The sequence below is a fragment of the Bufo gargarizans genome, chromosome 10, assembly GCF_014858855.1.
Source record: "Bufo gargarizans isolate SCDJY-AF-19 chromosome 10, ASM1485885v1, whole genome shotgun sequence".
NCBI classification, from domain to species: domain Eukaryota; kingdom Metazoa; phylum Chordata; class Amphibia; order Anura; family Bufonidae; genus Bufo; species Bufo gargarizans.
Window position 1 is genome coordinate 34,178,158 of NC_058089.1, and position 9,258 is coordinate 34,187,415.

The following is a 9,258-nucleotide window of genomic DNA, read 5'->3' on the forward strand; positions in this document are numbered from 1 at the left end:
TCGTCAGGCAGCTACTGGGGTACGTGCGCATTGACACAGTGCTCATGGCAAAACATTCCTAACCTCTGGTTTGGAAAATCCCACCAAGCTGAAGGAGGACTTTATTTCCAGCTCTCCCACAATTACACACGAGGAAGCACTCTGTGTGGCATTGAAAAGCCGCAGCGGCTGAGGTTGTGTGAAACCAACCCGTATCTGCGCACGTCAAAGTCGTACGTGGAAGATTCTTTAATCGACTTATATCGAGACTCGGCAGGTTCCACCTCTGGGTGGGGTGTCAGTTGGTACACTCCTTAAAGGACGACGTGCAGAATTGAACGCACCGCACCCCTACCAGCAAGCTGGGCGTAGACCGAGCGAGTGTGACACGCCTACTTCTACTCTCATTGGTTAAGCTTCAGCAGCGGGCGGGGAAAATCGGAGCGACACTGAAATGTGATTGGCTAGTCAGCTGTAGACTCAGAAGGGCGGATGAAGCTGTTGCGGGTGGCAGGTGGTGTGGGCAGGGCTGGTCCAGCTGTAACTTACAGGCTGTTTGATTCATCCCAGGCAGGGAAAGTTTTAGGCTGAATTCTACTGTAATAATGTGAATGGACATGCGGTGTAATGGAAGTGCGTGCGGCACAGGAGGGACCGAGGGAGGTGAGTGCTTCCAATTCTCATTCCATTGGCTTTTATCTCATGGTACAGTTTATATCTGCTCCATAGTCATGTCTGCCCCACATCTATCTATCTATCTATCTGCCCCTCTATCTATCTATCTATCTGCCCCTCTATCTATCTATCTGCCCCTCTATCTATCTATCTGCCCCTCTATCTATCTATCTGCCCCTCTATCTATCTATCTGCCCCTCTATCTATCTATCTGCCCCTCTATCTATCTATTTGCCCCTCTATCTATCTATCTGCCCCTCTATCTATCTGCCCCTCTATCTATCTATCTGCCCCTCTATCTATCTATCTGCCCCTCTATCTATCTATCTGCCCCTCTATCTATCTATCTGCCCCTCTTTCTATCTATCTGCCCCTCTATCTATCTATCTGCCCCTCTATCTATCTATCTGCCCCTCTATCTATCTATCTATCTATCTGCCCCTCTATCTATCTATCTGCCCCTCTATCTATCTATCTGCCCCTCTATCTATCTGCCCCTCTATCTATCTATCTGCCCCTCTATCTATCTATCTATCTGCCCCTCTATCTATCTATCTGCCCCTCTATCTATCTATCTGCCCCTCTATCTATCTATCTGCCCCTCTATCTATCTATCTGCCCCTCTATCTATCTATCTGCCCCTCTATCTATCTATCTGCCCCTCTATCTATCTATCTGCCCCTCTATCTATCTATCTGCCCCTCTATCTATCTGCCCCTCTATCTATCTATCTGCCCCTCTATCTATCTATCTGCCCCTCTATCTATCTATCTATCTATCTATCTGCCCCTCTATCTATCTATCTATCTGCCCCTCTATCTATCTATCTATCTGCCCCTCTATCTATCTATCTATCTGCCCCTCTATCTATCTATCTATCTGCCCCTCTATCTATCTATCTATCTATCTATCTGCCCCTCTATCTATCTATCTGCCTATCTGCCCCGGCCATATCTATCTATCTATCTGCCTATCTGCCCCGGCCATATCTATCTATCTATCTACCTATCTGCCTCGGCCATATCTATCTATCTATCTATCTATCTGCCCCGGCCATATCTATCTATCTATCTGCCCCGGCCATATCTATCTATCTATCTATCTATCTGCCCCGGCCATATCTATCTATCTATCTATCTGCCCCGGCCATATCTATCTATCTATCTATCTGCCCCGGCCATATCTATCTATCTATCTGCCCCGGCCATATCTATCTATCTATCTGCCCCGGCCATATCTATCTATCTATCTATCTATCTGCCCCCATATCTATCTATCTGCCCCCATATCTATCTATCTGCCCCCATATCTATCTATCTATCTGCCCCCATATCTATCTATCTGACCCCATATCTATCTATCTGCCCCCATATCTATCTATCTGCCCCCATATCTATCTATCTGCCCCCATATCTATCTATCTGCCCCCATATCTATCTATCTGCCCCCATATCTATCTATCTATCTGCCCCCATATCTATCTATCTATCTAGGTGCTTGCTCTCCTCTGTTTTCTAGGAAGCCATTGCATCACGTACAAAGGGTTAAAAAGAGCACACCGCTCACCCATAGGAGGCCATAATTATGGCGCAAGTTGAAGCAAACTTTTTTTGTACCTGATTTAATTAGGAAAGCAAAATGCAATAAATCCTCCAGTGTTCTGCACCTTCTCACACACACACACTCACAATCCCATTTCCCAAATATAAAGCATTACTGAGAATAACTAGATTTGATCGCAGAGCTGACACTGATTGGTCTCTCAGTCCAGTCCTATAGACACCAGTTGGAAGCAGAGCACTGCCATGTCTATAGATTGCCTGGCGTACGTGTCAGAGGAATGTGGGGCGTCTGCACATATCATCTGGCGGTGGAATGGCTATATATACACATAGAGCCCTGCTGCGTGCCATTGACTATATGAGGAGAGCACATAGTGATAACCCGCCCTGATGTACCATTTAGGATTACATAATGCCACTTATGTAAGATCCCTAAGGCCTGGTGTGTGCTCAGTACTAGGCTCAGCGTCGCAATGGAAGTTGATTGGACTACGACTACCGGCGCAGAGCGTGGCCCACCAAAGTCAATGGTGATGAGATGTGGACGACTGTAAACCTCCCAGTTCTGGATTTTGACTCCCTTTACAGCTTGTGCCATAAGTGTCCTATTTCAAGCAGTTTCCCAGTAGGTTAAGCCCCGGAGTCAGGTACTCGCAGCAATTAAAGTGTCCGGCCCAATAAAACACAATATTGTCCTAGGGTGTGGACCAGGTATGACTAAATGGCTGTTCTTCAACATGAACCCTACATCCAGTTTTCTCACAGTAGGATGAAACGCGGCAATATGTCGGTGTGGACCCCTGCATACGATATCTTCAGCGCAATTGCAGTAAGTATGGGGTGGGAGATCATGGCACCGCATGAACGTGTGTGATGTCAGCCACCCCTATTGATTTATATTAGAGTTCCAAACCGCGGATCCGCAAAAATACGGATATGGCTTGTGTGCATTACGCATTTTCCATTTTTTATGGACCCATAGAAATGAATGGGTCCGTGTGCGATCCATAAAAAAAAAAAAAAAAAAAAAAAAAAAAAGCGGATGAGACACGTCCCCAAACATTGGTCTTGTGTATGAGGCCTTACACTGAGTCCCGTCAGGTGATAGCTTGCTCTGTAGCCCCTATCTTTGAATTCCTGACAGCTCGTAAACATTAATTTAAGCCCCAATCTAATCCATTTCATAAGAGTTTAGCTATAATGGGTGTTTATGAGCCGTCAGGAGTTCATACCGCCGTCATCTGACCGGGCCAATGTGTAACAGAAAGTGACAGTCTACTAATAGAAACGTAAGCCTGTAGCACAGGGATGCTCAACCTGCGGCCCTCCAGCTGTTGTAAAACTACAACTCCCACCATGCCTGGCTGTAGGCTGTCCGAGAGTCCTGGGAGTTGTAGTTTTGCAACAGCTGGAGGGCCGCAGGTTGAGCTTGCCTGCTGTAGCACAAAAAACTGCTGCAAAAGTTTAATAAAGATCAATTGAATAGGTGATTTTTAGCCCAAAATGAGTAAAATGCAATTATAAAAAAAAATTGCCCCCAGAGGTGTTTATACCTGAAGGGGAATCTGGGACCCTTAGCCTACCAGGGATGGGGGACGTCGTCTTCCCTGATGGCCTTTTTTCGGTACTTGATGACGCTATCTCAAAGTTGAGGTGGACCTCCGCACATGTCGATATTTGATTCTTGAGTTTGTTCTTTGTATTAATACTCTTATTATCCTTACTGTCATTGTCTTGACATTTAATTGCTTTTGGGTACAACTGTGTTTCTGTAGTGCCCTTTTCTTTCTGAGAGTAGGAAGAAAAAAACAACCACAAAAATGTGTTTGAAAAAAATAAAATAAACGGGTGAAACCGTGGAGCCCTGATTGAGCATGTGCATGACCTTTTGGACTGCCGGTGATGGACAAGTACAGTGCTCAGTTATATCTGACAGTGCCATAGAGGTGAATGTGGTGTGCATGCTCAACCAGTGCTCCATTCAGTGGGGGCATGAGTCTCCCAGTCTTGTGACTGGTGAGAGTCTGACCACTTGGACCCCACTAATCTAACAGTTATCCAGTGGATAGAGAATAGCTTCTTTAGATCCTTATGTTTGAAATGTTGTTCTATGAGATACATGGGCCCAGATTTACTCATTCTAGAGACTATGTAAGGTTAGCCATGCCGTCTAGACGTGCACCAGATTCATCACAGGCTCAGGCTGGATGAGACTGATTTATATGGCAGAATTTTGGCATAAAATGGCACATATAAGGCCTGCCCCTTTCACATACATCTCTGCCCCCTTTCAGTTGAGCCCTGCCCCTGCAGAGCCTATCTTTATAAACTTTTTATAATTTTTTATTTTTTTGTCCTTTTTGTGGGGAGTTGCTGTTAGTCAAGACAGCCTTGGGTTGGAGAAAGGGACCAGTGGCCGACACGACTGGTACAACCAAAGGCGAGCGCACTTTTTTATGTTATGAAAATGGTTAGTTTTAAGGCCATAAATATAAAGGGGTTATCTGAGATACCCTTCGATCACGTGTCGTCCATTATTGGGCATGTGATCCTAGCCTGGGTCACACTTGCGCTGCAGGTTCTAAACCCAGGCTGGGATCGCATGCCCAATAATGGACGACACGTGATCCTGGAAGTGGCCGCCAAGTGGGATTGCGGCGCATCTCGGTTACCCCCTTTAAGGGGTTAGTCTCTTTTTGCTCCATGTTCATTTATATATTCATAATTTTATTTTTATTTTTTCTCAGTGGCAGGTACCATCAGAATATCATTAGAAAATGTTTTGCTTATTATAACCTCATATTAGTATGTTTATCTATTATTGCAGACATCTTTTTGTGACGACTGTGACATCCGTTCTTGAAGAATCTGCCTTGGGACTCGAGACCTTCTGCATCACTCTGTGTCCAGACGCAGGTGAGCCACTGACTAACGCACGTTGCGCTACTGCATAAATGCCACTGTGCGTGTGACAGCGGCTAACCAGCCTCTTGGGATGACCCTACCGCTCCTTGTCCTTACTGCGCAGTTTACACGTTCTGCATTTCTGCCTTATATAGTAACCCGGCATGCTCGGCTGTTTCTATACCTTGGCCACCCTTTTTTTTTTTTTTTTTTTTTTTTTCGTTTATGTTCCGTATACGGAACTATTCATTTCAATGGATCCGCAAAAAAAAAACCGAAGGTACTCTGTATGCATTCCGTTTCCGTTCAAATAGAACATGTTCTATTATTGCCCGCAAATCACGTTACGTGGCTCCATTCAAGTCTATGGGTCCGCAAAAAAAAACTTAATGCATATGGAATGTATCCGTTCCATTTTTGCGGAACCATCTATTGAAAATTTTATCTGCAGCCCAATTTTTTTATGTACTCACTGTTTAAACATTATTGTATGCTTCCGTTTGCAATCCGCAAAAAAACGATCACAAACGGAAACCAAACGGAAAAATGGAACGGCAAAACGGAACGGAAGCAGAAACACTACCGAAAAAAAACCGGAAAAAAAGGATCTGTGAAAAACGGACCGCAAAATACTGAAAGCCATACGGTCGTGTGCAGGAGGCCTAAGGCTCCATCCATTCACACAACTTTTTTTTCTATCCATGAATTTCATGTTTTTGCAAAAAAAATTGGGTAGCAGTTTATTCATTCACACATTAAGGCCTCTTGCACACGGCCGTTGTTCTGGTCTGTATCCGAGCCGCCGTTTTGGCGGCTCGGATGCGGACCCATTCACTTTAATGGGGCCGCAAAAGATGCGGACAGCACTCGGTTGCTCCGTTCCGTGGCCCCGCCAAAAAAAATTGTTATATTTGGGAAGTTATATGTAAAGGCTGTCCGTGCCGTTCCACAAATTGCGGAACGCACACGGCCCCCATCCGTGTATTGCAGATCCGCGATTTGCGGGCTGCAAAACGCACCACGGTCGTGTGCATGCGGCCTAAATTTGTTGTTCACCCTGGGGACCTTTTCTGCAACCCCTCTAGCATGGCCAGATCCACGGTGGTAATCATACTTACCCGAACCCCGCCGCTAGGTTCCGGCTCCATTGCTCCTCCTTAGGTCCTGGGACTCCTCACATCAACCTGAATCGTGAGGCCACTGCAGCCATTTTAGTCCTAGTGGCGACGTGTGGTGGGTGACCTGTTATCTCTACAGCCAATCAAACCGGATATTGACGTGATGAGAGTTGGGACCTGCAGAGCCGAAGGGGGAGCAATGGAGTCGGATCCAGGCGGTGCAGGTCAGGTAAACGATTACCACCGCAGGTCCGGCCACGCTAGTGGGGGGTCTGTAGAAAAGGTCTCCAGGGATGAATCATGCCTTTTAAACCTTCAAATTCAACCTGAATCTACCTCTTTTATTGTCTTATGTACTTTAATCCCTTTTGCATTTTATATATATATATATATATATAGTGCCCCCAAAAATCTTCATGTTATATGGATGCCAAATATGTCTATTATTTGTATCTTGGAGCAAATATTTAATAAAGTTTATTGTGAACTAATTTTGTCTTTTTTTTTTTTTTTAAAGCTATATATTTTAAATTTTCTGTTTTTAGCTAAAGAAATACATTTAGTATTTTAAAGGATATGGACATCTTTGTAAAAAAAATAAAAAAAAGGCAGAAGACCCCCGCCCTTTCAGGATGGCAGAGTGTTAGCTGTAAAGTACAGCTGACTCTCTGCTGGAAACATCCGACATCGTTGCTGGCATCAGTCGGCCGTTTAACCTCTTCTATGCAGCGGTCCTTAGGGACTTCTGTATGGAGGGGCCCGGTGCTTGAAGGGTAAACTGAGGGAGGGAGCTTGGCAGTGTCCTTAATGTTACCATGGCAACCGGACACCTTCACAGGCATTCGGCTTGCTAGAGTATATCAAAGCCTGCTAAAGGCAGGAGCCTGATCATGCCAAGTGTAAATTCACAATACACTGCAGTACACTATATATGTAAATAAATAAGAACAAAAACAAATTTCCTATAGCCACACATAATCGGTTAAAAATGTAAAAAATAAAACACTAAACATGTTTGGTATTGCCGCGTCCGTTAGAACCTGATCTATGAAAGTATCATGTTACTTTTACCACACGGTGAACACCACACTTCCCAAAAAATTGTATAAAAAGTTATCAAAAAAAGTCATATGTATCCAAAATTTGTACCAATCAAACCGTGACCTCATCCCACAAAACATGAGCTCCTACATAAGACAATTGTCCCAAAAAAACAACAAATATGGCTTTCAGAAAATGGAAAGAAAAAAGGGGGTCAGTCAGCACATCCTATTCCACAGGTGCACGCTGCCATGGCTAGAAAACGCAGTAAAAAAAGGGTAATGCAGCAGCACTCTGAAAACATATACCGGTATATAAAGTACAACAATGTCATAATCGTAGAAAACATTCTAGTGCTAATGCTACGCTTATTTTGCAAGTGAGATGCTTTATTTTATGGTGGCCGTAATGTCACATAACAGATAGGATTTAGTGTTAGGTTCCCGTCTAATAGAGATCGCCTTGACGTTTGGCAGACGGGCCCAAATAATTTTGTACACAATGTATTTGCTAAGCATCTTACTTGCAAAATAAGCGTAGCACTAGAATGTTTTCTATTATTATGACATTGTTGTACTTTTATATGTGTTTTCAGAGTGCTGCTGCATTACCCTTTTTTTTTAAAAAAAGCTTTAATTGTGTAAAATAAAATTCTAAAAATGCACGTATTGGGTATCGCTGTGTCCGTGACGACCTGCTCTATAAAAATATCATGGGATCCAATCCATCTGGTAAACACCATAAAAAAAAAAAAAAGTGCCACTTTTATTTATTTTTTTTATCACCTTACATCACAAAAAGTGTATTACCAAGTGATCAAAAAGTCATATGTGCCCCAAAATGGTACCAATGAAACCGTTATCTCATCCCGCAAAAAAATGAGACCCTACTTAAGACAATCGCTCAAAAAATATGGCTTTCAGAAAATGGAGACACTAAGACAGATTTTTTATTTTTTTTTCCCAACAATTCTTTTGTGTAAAACCAAAATAAAATTATAAAAATACATATTAAATATTCCTGCGTCCGTAACGAACTGCACTGTAAAAATATCACATGATCTACCTTGTCAGGTGAACATTGTAAAAAAGAAAACAAAAAAAAAAACAGGACAGCCATTTTTCGGTTACCTTGCCTCACAAAAAGCGTAATTTTTTTTTTTATATATATATACACACACATCCCACCACTACTACTCTAGCAAAAGATTTATATACTGCAGAAGTAACCCTAATTAATTATATATGTCATTTTTCAAACTGGTGTAAAGTAGAACTGGCTTAGTTGCCCATAGCAACTAATCAGACATTTTTCACAGCTCCTTCGGAAAATGAAAGGAGGAATCTGATTGGTTGATATGGGCGACAAAGCCAGTTTTCCTTTGCACTAGTTTTGGGCGGACTGCACACACATTGTATTCAGATGAGAGTGCATGTAGTGAGAGCTGTCAGTAATGAGATCTATATCTTGCTTATAATCAGGGGCGTAGCTATAGGGGGTGCAGAGGTAGCAGTCGCTACCGGGCCCAGGAGCCTGAGGGGCCTCAAAGACCCTTGTACCACATGTGAAGACACCTGTTTTATAGGTGCATGCTGGTTAAGTTACACCTCTGGCTGGAGGGAAGGTGTTAGGTCAAGAATTTGGCATGGTGGGGGGGGCAGTTTGAAGTTTTGCCTCAGGCAGCAGGAAGGCAATGTGCTTCCCTGCCCCTGGCCACAAAGCAATGATGGAAGGGGGGCCCATGAACCTTTAGCTACGCCCCTGCTTATAATACTATGGTTCTGACAGTGGATCACTGCACTAATGTTATCAACAAAAATATCTATTGTGTCTACAAATAATGGACTTTCTACAGAATGGAAAGTGATCAATAGATCTGCTGATTATAGGCTGTAGCATACAAGTAGCTGAGAGTAACAGGATATGGAGGTGGGGCTGTGGAGCTGTGCTGTGTAACAGAATATGGGGGGTGGGGCGGT

At 43.5% G+C, this 9,258-nt stretch overlaps 1 long non-coding RNA gene across 1 annotated transcript; it reads left to right on the plus strand.

Moving 5' to 3' along the window:
• The first annotated feature begins 506 nt into the window (after positions 1 to 506).
• Positions 507 to 5,388, plus strand: LOC122921067. The gene is made up of 3 exons (XR_006386963.1): positions 507 to 642; positions 2,982 to 3,045; positions 5,044 to 5,388. It is a non-coding gene; the product is annotated as an uncharacterized LOC122921067 (long non-coding RNA).
• Positions 5,389 to 9,258: the final 3,870 nt, after the last annotated feature.